This window comes from Chlorocebus sabaeus, chromosome 2 (genome assembly GCF_047675955.1).
Source record: "Chlorocebus sabaeus isolate Y175 chromosome 2, mChlSab1.0.hap1, whole genome shotgun sequence".
Lineage (NCBI taxonomy): Eukaryota > Metazoa > Chordata > Mammalia > Primates > Cercopithecidae > Chlorocebus > Chlorocebus sabaeus.
In genome coordinates, this window is record NC_132905.1 from 75,490,650 (window position 1) to 75,509,368 (window position 18,719).

General features: G+C 37.1%; 1 long non-coding RNA gene across 1 annotated transcript in view; it reads left to right on the forward strand.

Annotated features, from left to right (window-relative positions):
- Positions 1 to 15,805: 15,805 nt before the first annotated feature.
- The window catches only part of LOC140710481 (uncharacterized), a 44,570-nt gene continuing 41,656 nt past the window's right edge, over positions 15,806 to 18,719 (forward strand). The window contains exon 1 of the long non-coding RNA XR_012091519.1: positions 15,806 to 15,922. This is a non-coding gene — a long non-coding RNA (uncharacterized lncRNA). The remainder of the gene's footprint in view (positions 15,923 to 18,719) is intronic.

The window sequence follows — 18,719 nt, forward strand, 5'->3', positions numbered from 1 at the left end:
ATATATGTTTCTATTAAATGTAACTAATTCCCAACTTCATGAAAATGCTTTTGGAGAAATTTTTTTATTATAATGAATAAGAGTTTTTTGATGGGGTGATGGCTATCCTAGATGACCAAGGTTCTAAACACTACTTATGCTGTCTAGGCTCTTGAAGCAAAAATTTCATGTTCCCCTTTCCTTGGTTCACATTTCAGAGTAAATTAGAAAATAAGTAGCATACACTTTTGATCAATAAGTTTAATGATGGAAAGTCAGAGCTTCTAAAAATAACAATTATGACCATATAATTTTTATTATGTTATTTTATTACACATATATAAAATTATGGCTATAATAAAGAGCAAGCTTGTAGGTGGTTTAAAAAAAGTTCACAAGAAATGACCCCAAATAAATTTCCCATTTTTTTTATATATAAAGAAACATTTGTTATTTATATTTGTTTGTGTGTATAAAAAGTATTGGGAGTTTTTAAAAGGTGTTTTTAAATGATGGTACTTGTTTTAAAGGGAAATGTACAATAAAGTTTTAAACTTTGGAAAAAGAAAGGTACTAGAGCTTGTTTTGATTTATAATGATTTTTTAAATGTGTTGTTATTCCTACGGTGGTTGTTCCTTTTGGCAATATTGCGATCAGATCATCAACATTTTAGATTTCTCTGAAAAAATATATTTGTGTGTATATATATATTTGTGTGTGTATATATGTATGTATCTACACACACATATACATATATATGTACACACACAAATATACATATGTATGTACATACACATTTATGGATGTACATATATACAAATGTATGTATATATACACAGAAACATAGATATACACAATACACACACATATATACACACACACAAATATATACTCTCTCTCTCTCACACACACACACACACACACACACACACACAATATCAATTGAGACCTCTAGTGGAGCTAAGTGGGAACTGTCCCACTGACAGTTTGAATGTTTTAACTTCATTAAACAATAATAAATTCTTTCCTAGAAAATGTAGAGGTTTCAGTAATTTTAAAAGCCTGCCTATTTATCTTGCATACATGTATTAACTTTTCCTTATATTTTAGATCAAATACCTAACCATTAAAATGATTATATGCAAAATTTAAAAACCAGTTGCTATGACTACAAATGCTTTAAGACTCTAACATACCGTTTGAAGTATGAAAATTGTAACAGCATTTGGGTGGAAAGCTCTTTTATCCCCTAGTGAAATGACTCACTGTGATTTTGTACGCTGGAGATGGAATGCACGTTGGGAGTCTGGTATCCTGTTAACGATGATGATGCAGAGACTAAAAATACTTGACATTTATATGTTGTTTGACATACTGGGAAATGAAAGCAATGTTGAAGTACTGTATCACTGTCCCAATCCCAAACAAAATGGCAAACGCTGCAATGTACTCTCAGTAACAGCAGACCAGCTTGAAAATGAGAAATGGCTAAAGAAAAGTTCTACAAAATATTAATAATGGGACTGTGAACAGAAACTAATGGTCGATAAAGATTTTAACAGCTGCATGTGAGCTAGCTGAAGAAATAACTGGTTCAAATGTTTTTTCGTGTACTTTAATTTATGGTTTTATTTATTTGCATTGTACAAAGAAAACCAAATTCAGTTTGTAAAGAAAGTCCCTAAAGTATCATTTATAGATAACTCTGGCTGGACATTATCCAAGAGAACATGAGACTTTTCAGCTTGGTAAACACAGTGTTCAGATGAAACAGCTCTGAATTTAAGTAGAAAAAATGCTCAAAAGATAAGGTTTTGACATCATTCATATGCCAGTAATTCAAATGAGGTAATATTGTTTCCAAGTCACACATAAACATAAAGTCAAAAACACTTACCTAACACGTATACATTGACTACAAACTCAAGGTAAAGTTCAGAAACACATGGGACAGACCTTATACTGAACAAGATCCCAGTATGTTTTCATTAATTCACTTTTTAAAAATGTTTACTCATTATCTCTCTAGAAAGGGCTTTTTGTTTTGTTTTGTTTGTTTGTTTGTTGTCTTGACAGGGTCTCACTCTGCTGCCAAGACTGGCATGCTTTGGCATGATTTCGGCTCACTGCATCCTCAACCTTTCAGGCTCAAACTATCCTCCTGCCTCGGCCTCCCAAGTAGCTGGGACTACAGGTGTACACACGCCTGACTTTTTTTTTTTTTTTTTTTGTAAAGACAGGGTTTCACCATTTTGTCCAGGTTGGTCTTGAATTCTAGACTCATGCTATCCCCCAGTCTCAGCCTCCCAAAGTGCTGGGATTACAGTTGTAAGCCACTGTACTCGGCCTATATAGAGCTTTTGATTTACTTTTGAGGGAAGGGTGAGACAAATAAAAGAGTGTATGTCTGTACATTTACATTTACCTTTGTGAAGTCAACTTCCCATATAAAATTACTGAACAACAAGACGTGGCATTACATGCTTTCCTAACAACATGACGAGTTACAGATAAAACAGGCAATAGATTAAACACAGAGTACTGTAGACCAGGATGCTTGAGAAATCTGTGCAGGAAAAGGAATTTAAGCTATGATCTAAACAATGGGTGGGATTGGGATAGGCTGAGAATGGCATTCCTCCAAGTATGGCAGAAATTGGAACAAAATCTTAGAGGTAGAAGGAAGCTTAGGACAGAGTTTTAGTTCAGGGAAATTATGGGAAAAAAAGGTAAAGGAATGACCCATTAAAACATTTTTTGACTTCAGACAAAATGGAGATAACTATAAGTAATAAAGATTCCATAAAAACCTGACGGCTACAATGGACGGTGCTGGTGATGCCAGGAAGGAAGTTAGCTCTAAATTGAGGCTTCAGATACTGCCGAAGTATTTACTTGGTGATTGGTAAACACTGACTTCCCTCTGAGTGCTATGATAGATGGTATTGGTAATAGGTAGGATATTACCAAATAAATCTTGACCCAAGCTTTAAGGAAAATGTAATCCAACTGTCAAGGCAAAATTTATGCTAAAAAAATTGGAAACACATAAAAATAATTTATGAGTAAACTGAAATCTGCTTAACAACTAAGATAAATGAGAAGTTAGCCACTAATAACCCAAACCAAATGAGGTTACAAAATTTAAGCTTTGTACAACACCCCTCCACTTTTTTTAAAAAAAGAAGTGCATTATTGTGATGGTTAATTTTATGTGAAACTTGGCTACACCATAGTACCAAGATATTTGGTCAAACACACTGTGGATTTTGCTGTGAAGGTATTCTTTAGATGAGGTTAACATTTAAATCAGACTTTAAGTAAAGCAGATTATCCTCCATTACATGGGTGGGCCTCATCTGATTAGTTGAGGGTCTTAAGAAAACGATTTAACCTCCCTGAGGAAGAGGGATTTCTGCCTGTAGACTGCCTCTGGACTCAACTGCAACATCAACTTCCCCTTGGGTCTCCAACCTGATGTCCTATCCTGCAAATATGGAACTTGCCAGCCCCACAAATATGTGAACTAATCCTTAAGATAAATTTATCTCACGCTTTCTCTCTCTCTCTCTCTCTCTCTCTCTCTCTCTCTCTCTCTGTCTCTTTCTCCCCACACACACATACTCACCCTATTGATTCTGTTTCTCTGGAGAACCCTGAGTAGTTCACAATTGTGAACGAGATTGTTAGAGAAAATGTTGTGATAGATAAAAGCAGCAAACAAATGGGGAAACAAACATGTGGGAAACTTTGTGTGTTTTGCTGGACTTTTTTTGTTTTGGCTTCTTTCCCTCAGAATGGAAAAATTATTTCAAAGCACGTTCAGAAATGAAGTTAATTAGGGGTGAAAACCAGTGAGACAATGGTTTTTGACTCTAATGCTGTAATGAAGGTAGTGGTGGATTGGCCTAACGATGCATATCAAGCACTGACATAATATGGATGAAGTGCAACCATTAGGAAAACAGTAAATCTACATAATTTTTAATGTCACTAAATAATACATTCACCAGTAGGCTGCTCCTCCTTCAAATTGTTTTGAATCGCAGTGCTTCCTTAAAAAATTCCTTAAAAATTTCTTTTCAAATTTCAACATCAATTTATCGTATGATCCAGCAATTCACTTCTGGATATATTCCAGAAAGAATTGAAAGCAAAGATTCGAACAGATATTTGTACATCCATGTTCACAGCAGCATTATTCATAACAGCCAAAAGGTGGAAACAGCCCAAACATTCATCATTGGATGGATAAACAAAATGTTGTATATCGGATATTATTCAGCCACAAAAAGAAAGAAAATTCTGACATATGCTACAACATCCTCAAGACGTTAAGCTCAGTGAAATAAGGCAGAGAGACAAAGGTCAAATATTGTCTGATTTTACATTTGAGGTATCAAGAACAGTCAAATTCATAGAGATAAAGTGGAATTGGGGTTACCCAACCCCTGGAGAAGGAGGGAATGCGGTGTTATTATTTAATGGATACAGAGTCTCTCTTTGGAATGATGACAAAGAGCTGGAGATGAATGATGGTGATGGTTCTACTTCGAGGTGAATGTAGCTAATGTCACTTAAGAATAGTTAAAATGGTAAATTTCATATTATGTATATTTTACCACAATAAAGAAAAACCCTCTTTTCTGGACAGGCAAGTCAGCCTGAAAAGAGGACACCAAGGAAAATTTAGAAAGAGAAAGAGAATTAGACTGAGGCTGATATTGGAAGGAGATAAAGAAATCTGGCTGAATGTAAGCTCAAGGGTCTCAAGACAATGATAGCGTCTATATTCCTGAGCCAGGAACAATCAGATGAGCCAAAGTATACAAAGTATATATATAAATATATATAAAGTATACAATATATACATTATATATATTTGTATACATATACAAAGTATACATTTATGTAGTAAGTAGCATAAACTCTTCAGAGGACACACCCCCACACAAAACACACAAAATTTTCCATTTAAATCTTTACTTATGAATAACAGTGGTGATTGCAAACAATCCTTCTAGATTTGCTCTTGAAATAACCATATGATTATAATTGAAAAACATTTATTGATCTCTATCTGAATCCAGAAAAGGCATGAGCTATATGGGTTTCTCATTTGTCTACTTTTCTCACAGCATACAAATAAATTTACTATATTGTAGTCATTTTCTAAAACTTCCTTGCAAGAGTTTTAATTTATTAGATATATTCAAAATGCAAATTTTCAGAGCCACCAGTTATAACAAGACACGTTGGCTACCTAATGCAATATCAGTCAGTTGCTTTCAACACAAATTTCAGGTTCTTACGATGGTTTCTTTCGTTTTGGTTTGGTTTTTTGGTTGTGAAGTTGGGAGATTTAGTGGAGGTAAATTATCGATTATAATCCAAGGGACATAATTTGCATTTTTAGCAACAGAAACTATTTCCATTCCCACCAAATTTCCACGAGTTCACTTCTACCTCTATAGAGCTGGAAAAAAGCCTAGTTAAAGATAAAGGCAGACATCACCATAGCACCACATGATCTCCAAAGGCTCTTGCATTTCATTGAAAGGATATTTAATAATCTGTTTTATCCATTGTGAAATCTTCCACAATTTTGCTCAAGTCTCAAAGTACAGTTATTATTGATTTAGCCAAAAGTACCCATCTTGGTCTTCTAATATTTTAGTGGTTAAAATGGTAACATTATACAATCATATTGAAGGAATAGAAGAAAGGAGACAAGGTGTACGTCGGCTGATGGCTTATTTCTGCATCCTCTTAAGCTCAACTTTCTTGTTTCTATATAGAATGACACTGACTTTCCTGACATATTCTTTATTTCAGGCCAAGACAGCATTTTAGAAAAAGTATGCCCACTATAGCACAGTCCAATATATGCAGGGATAAGACGAGAATTCCAACAGATTAACTTACAGATGGTTGTTAGGCTGTATAGATGATCTTATCTCCAGCCCTGCCCAGAAACAAACAGGAGACCATTGTGGAGCTCCCAACTCAGCTGTTCAGGACTTAAGATGAACTCTGTAGCAGCCAAGTCCTACATAAACAGGCCTTTCTGGGTGGTCATCCTGGCAGTGTGAAGTATGATTCATTGAAGTGGAGAGTATTTGAGATGACAGAGGCACAGATGACCCCTACAAGGTTCAAATTAGAGAGAGTCCAGGAGCAATAATGAATCCAAAGAGAAACTGAAGCTGACTATTATTTTGTCCAAAGTCAAACTACTCTCTCAGCAGGGAGCACAGCACATTCTCAACCCATCTCTTCCTTTTGCCCATCAACAAACACGTCTTTATTTTATTATGCTTGACATCAAACCAGATTTCCTCATTCAAATCCCTGTTATATTCAGGCTCCATGGCCAGAATTAGCATGCAGTGTTTGTCTTATTTATTCCTGACTCTTTCACTGGGAACTAAAATATTTGGATTACATTACCCATGACAATGAGAGTTCTGATGGTAAAAACATGATTGCATTCTGTTGCCAAGCAAATCAGATATGATTTTGCATGCCAAGCATAAAAATTTGCTAAAGTGTTGGTATTTTTAAGTTTTCCTCACACATTTACTTTTTAAAACATTTCATCTTATCCTCATAAGAAGACCTAAGATAATTAAAGCAGGTATAATCATCATATTTAATTTAAAAGATGAAGCTGACTCACAGCAAATTCAAATTTAGTTTTCTTATACAGGATGGTGGTGATGACTACTTGGGCAAAAATCACATATGCACATCACAGGGGCTAGAGGTACATTCAGACACCAAAACTTTCTCACAATTTATATGAATAATGAGTGCCGAGCATAGCCTGGGAAAATAGATAGTCAGCCAGATGTTTTCAACACAAATTTCACGTGCTTGCAATGCTTTATTTTCATTTGATTTGTTTTTTTGGGGTGTAGTTTGGGACTTTTCATGGGGGTGGCTTTGACCTTGAACACAAAGTAAGTGAAAATGAAGGGTAATTTATACAGCATAAAATAGCAATGATGAATTGGTTGACTTTCCACCATATTTTATCTTTATACAGAGCCTATAAAAGGAAGAATAGTCTGTGAACATCTGAAGAACACATGTCAATAGTGAAGAAAATACTTTCATTCCTAATATTTCTCACAGAAAATTCCTTATGACTGATACAAAATATCATTATTAGAAACTATCAATTTAAATGTAGTAACAACTGCTAGATCTAGTAAATATTTCTTGTTGACCTGTCTCAAATTTTGTCATCATGGAACACAGGAGCAAAAATAAAATCAGGTGTCCTTATTACTCATCAACTTTACATCATTGTGTGAGCAAGTGACCTTCAGTACCTTAAATGCTGAAGCATCAGGTGAAGGAGTGCTACTGCTCCTATGTGTATTTTAAACTTGTTAGGAAATGAAAGTGGTTAAAATTAAGTTTGTTTTCAAAATTTAAAAATATAAATTTAACCATGTAATACATTCAGCCAAAAAAAAAATTATACAAAGATTTTTTACTTTTGACTTTTGAACTAAGTGGGCCTTTTCAACAGGGTTGTAGGTAGCAATGATCAGCTCCTAAACGATTAAGGCTGAAGCGACAACTTCCTTAGAGCAAAGCTGATGACAAATTAATTCCAAGCACTTTTTAAATCACGTGAAAAATGCACTGTTGTAACATTCCTCTATGTTTTAAAATCTGGAGATTAACGAATCTTTTTAAAAATAGATGGGTGCAGCATGCCAACATGGCACAAGTATACATATGTAACAAACCTGCACATTATCCACATGTACCCTAGAACTTAAAGTATAATTAAAAAAAAAAAAAGAAAAAAAGAAAAAAAATAGATTTGGAAAGGCAAAGCAAGCTCATGAAGACATCATCATCTAGGTAAGTTCAAGCAAACTTTGTTTCAGGGTAGACAATGTATTTATCCATCCTATTTTGACTGCCTCAAAGGGAATATTGAAAAAAAACATGAAAAAAAATTCTAGTCAAAGAAGAAATTTCAACCAAGCCATATTAGAATTCTGCAGGATCTGTATGAAGTAAGAGTATTGTCTACCACCAAATCAGGAATTGATGATCCGTCCAAACACATAAAATCCCTTTGGTGATGAAAGCAAAATCCCCAGACAATCTGATTCTTTTTTTCCAAAGTGAGCCTCCACCCTAAATTTCCAACTATAATACTTAATTTGGCAAGGGGACAGTAGCATAAAATGCATTTTGCTCATGAATTATATTTTTCCCTGTTCTTCATGACATTTATGCATGCCAAATATAAATGACTGCACATGGGTTAAGTAACAAAGGTGTCTTTCCTTTCCAGTAGCACACATTTTATTAATAAGGATTTGACCCAATCATCAGAGTGAAGGGAAAAAAATTAAACTGTCTTCTGGAAATAAATAGCATGACCCATCTGAGGCAAATTATCTATGTTAAAGTACCAGTTTCTCTCAGCCTTTCAGAAAGTTACTCGCTCAAAAAGGAAAGTAATTTCTTGGAGGAAATCATTTACCTCAGGTGGAAAAGGGGCAAAGGTGTAGCTCTTGACCTAGCAAAGTCTTTAACCCAGGCTTGGGAACTCAGTATTGAATGGATCCCAACAATCCAATACTAAAGTCAAATTGTAAGGGTTAGAGCGTGTCTTGCACTATTTCAAGGCTCTGCTGATTTTGAAAGGGTTCTTTAAGAGGTTGTCTCAAAACCCATGTGCTCACAAAACTCAGTATTGGCATCGTATACAATTCCCCTCTGATGTTTCTGGAGGTAACTGCATACAGAAATTAGACAGTTTGTTCAGCAGTATTTATTGGTAGGGTAATTTTGAAAAAGTATTATCTCGTTTGTTGTTATTCCAGACACAAATTCTTCTCAAGTAGCTTCCCTTGTTCCCAGAAAGCTGAAAATCCCATTCACGCACAGAGACGGGGCACTTTTGAATGTTGTGTTCATAACGACCATTTTTCTACTTCCATTCAGTTTGCTCATCGTACGTATTTTTACCTTCAATTTAGATTCTCACACATCCATTTAACACTAACTCTAAGGCATTCGTTTCCAGCATTGATCGCCACAGGTTGCTTCATCGGTATCCTGCGGGTGGCATGAGTTACGATGGTGCTCTGGCTTCTACTTTCCTTCTTCTTCCATATGAACTCCTGGTTTGGGTTCCACAACACTAGCAGATTTTTTCCCACACCAATCAGAATTCCTTCTGGGACTTCAAATCCAGGTTTGCGCATAGGAGGAATAACAAAGAAATATTTTCCCATTGAAATATCCCTTAGTGAGACCTCGCTAGATGGGTTTGAAGAGGGTTTTCTATCTAAGTAGCCCATCAATTTTCTTCTCCATGTGGAGTGGCATAAACAGGTCTAAAAAAGTAAACTATGATATTCTCTGTAAATGAACATCCTGTATGTCAGGCTCATAATTTCAAGAGGATAAGTATATTGATTTAACACAAGAAGTGGAGAGCTGGTATGTAAATGCAAGTGTGCATAAAACCTGGAATTTGAATAATAAAACCAGTTTGAATTTTGACAACCTAATATATGAATAGTAAGATCAGTTTGAATTCTGACAACCTGAAATATGAATAGGTGGGGATGGCTGTGGATAGGGTTAAGATGAAGACAGATATACTGAAATTAGCATGTATTACCTTTTGACTAGTAATATTACCTCTGGTCTAGTAATGCCAGCTTGGCAGCCGAAACTGAATTTATGCATTGATTTAAATAAATCAGAGGGTGTCAAGTATCCATGCAAAGCTTGCATAAGAACTCCATAAGATTTTTAAAAAGTCATCCACAAATAAAATGCAAAACATATGAGGTTGGCCTGATGAAAATATCCCAATAACTGAAGGGAGGGTAAATGTGAATATGGCACATCTCAGGTAGGGTCCTTTTCCCAGCATTAAGCTATTTTGCTTGAGCTCTATGGAGTAGAACACAATAGAAATGAAAAGGACTTTTCCAATCAAATTCTCCTAGGAATGGATAGCACAAAGAAGGAAGATATGAGCCATGGAACTCAAAGCTGAGAGGTGATACAGACCACGTCTACAGTATGACTTCACCACAAGGACTTCAGTAACTCTAATTTCCATTAGACGGGTTATGGATTTGAGTGCAGTGAGACAGCTTCTGCAGAGAGTGGCTTTTTTTACAGGATAATCTTGCCTACGACAGCAGCAACAGGAAACAATACAGTAGCGTTAACAGTGGCTTTTAGATATATCGATGCCTCCACTCTGATTACTGTATGAAGCCAGTTCAGGCAGAAAGAAAATACGGGCACATATAGTATCTATCAGAACTGAGTTTATGAATATTCAAAAGACATCCTCTGGGGACTTCCAGAAATATTTAGGAGGGATGATGAAGGTTTCTGTAGGTCTGGAAGACCATGAGGAAGGGGAAGAGTCAAAGAAACACACTCAGGGTGACTTACTGTGACTCATATTCTCGCTTCAAAACCTGTGTGGTCTGAGGAAGCACGTGTTATATCTATAAAGAACTGTCTATTTGTTGGTCAGAAGCATATGTGACAAATATTGTGAGTTAGTTCATTTTCAACCACTGTTCCAAATTCATTTACTCCTCTTTACCAACATTTAAAATAAAATTTTCATTCTCCCTTGCTGCTAGGGGTTGACCATATAAAATGGTTTTGGCCAGTGAGACACATAGAATTCTTAAATAAGAATGGTAAAACATTGTAAGAAAAAAACTTTGGCATTTTACACTTGCCAAAATTATTCTTTCTGCCTAGAATGAGAATGTGATGGCTGGAGTTGCTGTAGCTATTTTGTGGCCATGAGATTAAACGCAGTAGAAGATAACTGAGGGAGCCTGGTTCTGTGGAAACCAGGAGCGAAGGCTCCTGGTTTAAAGAGGAAAGCTTTAAACTAAATTTGTCTCCCTTGACACCTGCAAGAACCCTTGACTGTCAGCTTCTGGATTTTTTGATATCTCAGAAAATCTTTTACTTCTTTAAGCCACTACTTTGGTTTTTCTCTTAATTTGTAGCCTATTTGATTCTAAATTTATGTTTGGAAAATATTCCACTATTCTAAATAAGCTGTCCCCCTGTTCCTCAACTGACGGAAATTTAGATTTCCTGTTTTGCAATTTGTTGATTCATTTGTTGATTCATCCTGTTGGTACAGAGCAAAGATCAAATGCTCATTCATTATTTTGGGTGCTAATTTGAAACACAGAACACTATATTTGCATTTAATTGCCTTTTAATTATTTCATTTTTATGGAAGGACTATAGAAGTATGGATAAAATATCTTAATATGTTAACTGACTTGGCCATTGATAAATGCTAGTTTTCATCCCTTATCTAGGTTATAAATTAAAAAATCAAAATTCAACAGCTTTAGAGATTTTGTTAGAAATGTTTTAACACCCCAGTGGTCAGTTCATGTTTGCCAGTAACTTTGTGCTTTCATTTTTACTGTACTACATTGATAATGAAAGCTTTTCATTCATATGGTCATGTGAAAGTATATAGATCTGTGCATACAAAGGCCTGGAAATCAAGTATAGAGGAAAGCTTTAAACTAAATTTGGGGCCACTAGTTTGCAATATGGAAAATCCAAGAATGAGCTGAAGCTTTTGCCCATTAAACAATTATCTGCAAATTGGAAGGTTTTGTTTTCAGTTTAGGCCACCCCTTACCCCTACCCCATGCCTAATGTGTAGAAATGGGGGTGGCAGTTTGCAGAAGTGCACATTACTCAGAGAAAATACAATTTATTATAGTCCTATTTTTTAATGTCAGTAAATCATCCAATACCTCGCCAGTGGAGATAAAAGAAAGAAAGAGGGAAGTGAAAGGAAAGGGGGAAGCACATCCAAGAACGAGTGAGCCTGACTCTTCAGTGGAAAAAGTGTCTGCACCTTGTATGCTCTCTACACTCTGATTAGGATAACACGATCCAGATGGCCACTCCAAGAAGATTCCTTTCATGAGGAAAGTTCTGGGTGGGGTGGGTTATTGTGATCAATGGAATAAGCTGCAGCTGGATGAACTCTGGTTTACCTTTGAGAATTGCTAAATTAATGATGATTACACAGATTCTGACAAATTTCCCAGGAATTTTTCTAAAATGGATGGTTAAAACAATGTGTATAGGAGCTAGATCTTTTCATAGCAATGAGAGGGAGCTTCTTAGAAACCCATGGGCCTCTAGGAAGATTTGAGACTGCAGGGTTTACAAGCAGTGCAGATTCTGAGCAGGTAAGCCCCAGTACAGCTGTGCAGGTTGTTTACCGCCAGTGCCGATTCTGACTGGTTGAGGCACAGCCTGTACTAATTGATAAATAGTTTGGAGATCACTACTGCTTTTTGGCAGAAGTTGTTGGCATTGATTCCATTCCCTTGACAGACTAAAAATGATAGGCCAAGTCAATAGAGCAAAGGCATCTTAGACGGAGGGGGAATGGGACGTGAGTTTTGTCCATCAGGTGCTCAGGAGCCTTCGTTCTCTGCACAGCTCCACAGTAGGTGGTTAGGTACTCAGTCCATCATACCTCATTTTATCCCATTCATGAATTTAGGCTTTCTAACACCTAGTAGTACACCAAAGTTGCTTCCTTGAGTGAATCTGACTCGGTTCATTCATTCAGGATTTATTGAGCCTTTTCTACCTGTCTAATATTCAACCAGGGACTAGAGCTGAATAAATCTGGTGGGTCATGACTGAGTATATTAATCCTTTTGGGCATTGCATTTATAATGCTTAGCAGTAATTTATTTAATTAAATACATACCTAGTGTGTTTCCCAGGAGTTTATCTTCCTACCAAGAGAAGGGAAGCCAAGAGATTATAAGCACAATTTCCTAACCAAGAGTCTCTAAAGAGATTTTTGGATAGCATCAAAGGTCCACAGAGTTACTCTTAATTTGGTCATTTTGGAGGGAAAAAAAGAGAAACAAGCCATTAATTATGTAATGGATAATGCTAAAAGCCTCAAATTCAGAAACTTTAAAGGGGACTCTATTAGTCTATTCTCACATTGCTATAAAGAACTACCCAACACTGGGTAGTTTATAAAGAAAAGAGGTTTAACTGGCTCACAGATCACAGGCTGTACAGGAAGCATGGCTGGGGAGACCTCAGGAAGTTTACAATCATGGCAGAAGGTGAAGAGTAAGGAGGCACGTCCACATAGCTGGAGCAGGAGGAAGCAGGTAAAGGGGGTGGTGTTACACACGTTTAAACAAACAGATATCATGAGAACTCACTCACTACCATGAGAACAGCAAGGGGGAAATCTGTCCCCATTATCCAATCACCTCCTACCAGCTCCCTCCCCCAACATTGGGAATTACAATTCGACATGAGATTCTAGTGGGAGCACAGAGCCAACCCATATCAGGAACTAATCCAATAAGAGAAGCCATAGACTCCTAACACAATGTCTAATCTATTGATTGTGGCATCATCTTGGGCAAGTCATCGTCAAGGAGGAGCAGTTAATAGCAGACATTCAGCTGTTTTAGCAACTTAGTACAAATCTGAGCTCCATCTCTTATTAACTGACTGACCTTGAGTAAGACTTAACATATCCAAGCCCCAGTTTCCTCATCTGTAAAGTGAAGGCAGTAACCATAAAGCTGTTGTGAGGATTAAATGTTATCATTAGATCTGTGCCTGACACACTGAAACACCAAATAACTGTCTGTAATTATTTAAAAATTGTGCAATAAATGCTATATGGGATACAAAAGAAAAGAACGGATTCTAAAAATTGGGAGCTGGAGGAATCTCAGAAACTATAATTGGAAATGAAAAAAAAAATGGGCTAAAATAGGTCACTCCAAAAATTGTTCTTCTCTTTTGCCTTCATGCTTGTTTGTGTCTTATGAGATATTCTTTGCTAAGTTAGGAGAAGATATTCATGGGAAAGGATGGAACTGTGAGATAAGGCAAGGCAAGAAAGGAAATGAAAGGGAACCCACATATTACCCAAGCAACTTCTAAAATGTGTACACAGATTAATAAAGGCAGGCACACAATACTGTCTGCTGCTTCCAGTCTCAACAATACCCTGTCTGCTTTTCCAGAAAAAAGCAAAAAGTTTCCCCCAATATACAAAGCAACTAAGGAGCAGGTTTATGCTAAAGTTGGGAAGGAAGTAGCAAAAGAAGGATAAGAAAACAAGGCAAGAATGAAGGGAAATGGGGATTAGAGGAGGTAGGGCAGGGCCAAGGAGAGATTTCTTACTTGTATTATTGTTAACATAACTGCTGATTTTTACAAATGTTCTAAGATATTTCTTGAATTTCAGAATTAAAGTGATGCCATGTCAAATACAGAATTGTACAAGTTATTCTTCAATTAGGCATATTTGTTAGATTCAAAGATGTATAATCATGTTAAAAATATTAAATATAACAACCAAAACTGTAATATTAGAACTTAGATTATATTGCCAATTTTATATTACATGATATTTCATTTCTACAAAGAAATTACATTCCCTTAAGAAGAATCTTCAGGGGCCGGGTGCGGTGGCTCATGCCTGTAATTCCAACACTTTGGGAGGCCAAGGCGAGCGTATCACTTGAGGTCAAGAGTTCAAGACCAGCATAGCCAACATGGTGAAACTCTGTCTCTATTAAACTATATATATACATATATATATACAAAAATTAGCCGGGTGTGCTGGCATGCACCGGCAGTCCCAACTACTCGGGAGGCTGAGACAGGAGAATTGCTTAAACCAAGGAGGCAGAGGTTGTAGTGAGCTGAGATCGCATCACTGCACTCCAGCCTGGGCAACAGAGTGAGATTCCATCTCAAAAAAAGAAGAAGAAGAACCTTCATAGTTAATAGTTGCATCCCCACAACCATCTCACCCCTTCCAGACATGCTTTCAATTCGCAGAGATTTGTAATTGGGTTATCATGGTTCCCAAGATTCGGTAGTTGTTCACTGATTCAAGTTTTCACTTTTCATTCTAATTGTTAGCATGTTAAGAATGGTCTAATTGGTATAAAAAAAAAATTACCTGAGAAAATAATACATCTATGGAATATTCACCAAAGATAAATTTGATGTACATGCTTCTGACTCTCAATCTGTCATGCATGTCTGTGTTAACAGACAAATCCCTGTTGGAAATATTGATACCTTTGTTTAGAAAATTGACTTGAGTAGCAAATATTGATGCACAAATAAAATGAAAGACCAAAGTTCATGATGTGGATTATCTGAAAGAAGTGATTTTTAAAAACATGTTTGAGATCCTGGCGAAATCATTATAAAACCAGTTTCTGATTCCATGATACTAATTGACTGAGTATGGAGGAAGCCAAAATAAAAAATCCACGCACATTTTAATGGTATATATCCTTGTCTATATAAAATGTAAATGTGTGAAGATGTCTGAAAATGGTCTTGAAAGATAATCCTTTGTTTCACCCACATAAATAGGAAAAAGTCTCCACTTCAATCCTGTGAATTTGCTTATATTGACTTTGTTACCTTTTGCTACTGGGAACAATAGACCATATAGTGCAAGGCAAGCCTTTTTTCATGTAATTTTTAAAAATAAGGACACATGCATTTGCTTTATTTAATGCTAGTTGTCTTCTACTTCTCAGACTGAGCTAACCAGCATGAAATCTGCAGCATACACTCAGCAAATGAAGACAGATGTGAGTGAAGGAAAATCCCTTTCCTGGTTCTCATAAAAGCTCTCAAGTTGCAGGCTGATGGTATTTTCTCCTTAAAAGGTAGCAGAATTTACAATCACAAAAGTTTGCGTAGTGGGAAGTTGCATAATTCTCTCCACCAGTGCCTGTAAAAAATTCTCTTCATTCTCCCCCTTTTGATAATCTCTAGCTTGCCAATGCATTCAGTTTCAGCTGAAATGTTTTTCCCCCTTCTACTATTTCAAATCAGGAATTGAACAAGGTAGGAAAAAGTCTTTTAGAATTTGGTTTTCTTCCTAAACGTTTTGCCATTTGGACAAAACATGTGAATGGTAATGAATGGCTGAAGCTTTCCACTGTGTCCTGAGGCTGTGGTAAGCGGGCCACTGCGTTCATCGTGTAACTGCTTTTAATTTGAGATCATTGCATCCTTGTGTCACAGTAGTTTTCTCCTCAAGTCTCTCTCTGGCTCTTAGCCGATGCTGTGATGTTTGAAAGTTGCTCAAGTGCTGTCCTTCTCTAGGGCTCTGTCATGAGAAGGCTGCTCACAAGAACACAGAATTTGAACAGGGTGTGGGACACTGACCCGGCTGTGTACTTTGTGGGCCACTTCTACCAGTCCATTTTCTATGGATAACAAAACTAGGCAATGTTGAGTAAACTCCCCCATGAGCATTTTCTCTTTCTCAGTCTCCTGGAGACTTTCCGAATGGATTAAAATAAAAGTAACATCATGTGTGATCATGTGATCCTGCAGACAGACCAGGCAGTAAGCAGAGATCATTTAGTAGATCCAAAGTCCTGTGTGAAAATGAATTCATTCAAAGCGGAAACTCAGTTCCTAATTTAAAATGCAGTGTATAGTTTACTCTTTTATTTACACAATCCCCAAATGCTATAAAAACACAGATATTTTACATATTGATTATGTTCATCCTCTTCAATGAGGTCACTTAGTAACCCAGCTGTAGCTAACTTCTAACTCATTCTGTCTCCCTCATTCTATCTGTTGCTGGTACCACCAGCCCAGCAAAATTAAATGGATTTTAAGACATAAAATCAACAGATGAAGACATAGTTTCTTCTCACATCATGTCCAGGAAATGCAGGTAGATGGGGTTAGGTATATGAGAAGGGATTTAATGAGCAATGGGACCATTGAGACTGGAAGGAGAGACAAGGACACCCTTTAAAGTGAGGAAACAAAGAACACATACCAAAACCATAAATGGGCTCAGTTCACAACCATGTACAATGTGTATGAATGCATAGACTTACATACACATCTCCGTAAGGCATATCATCCACTTGCCACCCACTTCGAGACTTTTGCAGGGTGAGCAATCCAAGGGCCCGGGAGTGACTCTTCAAGGTCAGTCAGGGCCCTGCTACTCTGCAATCTGATGGGGGAAGGTGGCCTGGAAAGGGTGGCAGCACCTTCTACACAGAACAACTGAAATATTCAGAAATGGGACTCAATGTTGTGTCCTCGTGCTTTTCTTGGAATCAGAGGGGAGGAGAGAGCAGTAAAGAGTTAAGACAGTAGGTCTGCAGAGCCTGAACTGGAGGCATTCCTAAATGTGAGCACAGCCCAAACCACCCACAGTTGGCCTTGACCTAGAGGAATCAAGTGTTGTACTCTGAAAGAAGTAATGCTTTTTCAAACACGCTGCTTTGGAAAGAGGGCAGCAGAAAGGAGTGGTTCTTTATTCAATCTATGTAGAAGCATATCACTTTGTTTATTTCCTTTTTCAATTGATTTTATTATTATTATTATTTTTTGATGTGGGAAGGACAGGTCTTAGGTTTAAACACAATCCTCTTCCCATCTTGGTTTTCATACCTTCTCTTCACACATGATTTATAGTACATAACTGGATGTAGATAATAGAGGGAATGGGACTATCAAAATAGGAATTTTTCAGGGTAGGAAAAGGAAAGAAGACTTTAGAACTTGAAGAACTGATCTTCAAGTTCTGCCATTGTCTAACTCTTAATCTTCCTTTGTCACACGGAACATAGTTAAGCAGAGGTATTTGTGCTCGTTAGTAGCGTAAGAAGTGAGCAGACAGAAGCAAAAAAGAGAGGGATGTGATGGTGTGTCAGTAACTCAAGGGGTGAGCCCAAGTACACAGTACCATTTGCTGAGTTCTATGGAAAGTTTCTGGAGCCAAATGGAGAAACTGGGCAGTGAGGTCTTTGGCCTCCTAAACTGCGATAGCCTGGAGCTGCCATGCTTAACCTTCAGTGGATGATAGACCCCTTTTTGAACTAGGTGAAAACAATGGAGCCTCTCCCCTATCTCCCAAACACACAGACATGCACAATTTGTCATGCAGTTAACAGGAAATCCCAGACTACTGGAGCCTCTGCACATGCCCTAGGTTAAGAGCCCTTCTCCAGAGAAGGCTTCATAAAGCCTATTCTGGGATGTTTATAATGGTTGGTTTGTTTGAGAAAGGATGATGTCATAGTTTATGGCTTTGAAAGCTTGCCAGAAATTGAGATTTCCTTTTGTGGAGTGGCTTTTTCATGTTAAGCACTTGATAAATATTTGTTGAGTGATTGAGAAAGCAAATAAGTGAATGTGCAATATCTAGATCTTATCATTGTATGTATCTGTTCCATATCAAAGGCTAGTTTAAAATAATTTCTGTGCTTTTTGTGCCATGATGGTGGTACAGCTCCATGAGGTTTCCAGTTTCATGCATGCACGGACTTGATCACCATAGGGCCTGCCTTATTAGAACGTGGTGTTAGTGGAGGAGTTAATGGATAGAAACATATGGGGCAGCCAACGCAATGAAGATGCATTCACATTTTTCATTCAGATTTATAATCAGTAATACTCCCTGTGTGGGAAGCAGAATAATACCCTCCCGGACAAAGCTGTCCACCATGTCCCAAACCTGGAGGCTGTGAATATGTTATCTTCAAGAAAAAAGGGATTTTGCAGATGTGATTAAGGTTATGGACCTTGAGATTAACCTACATAATTCTAGAAGGCCCAATGTAGTTACACAAGTCCTTAGGGAGCAGAAAACCTCTACCAACTGTAA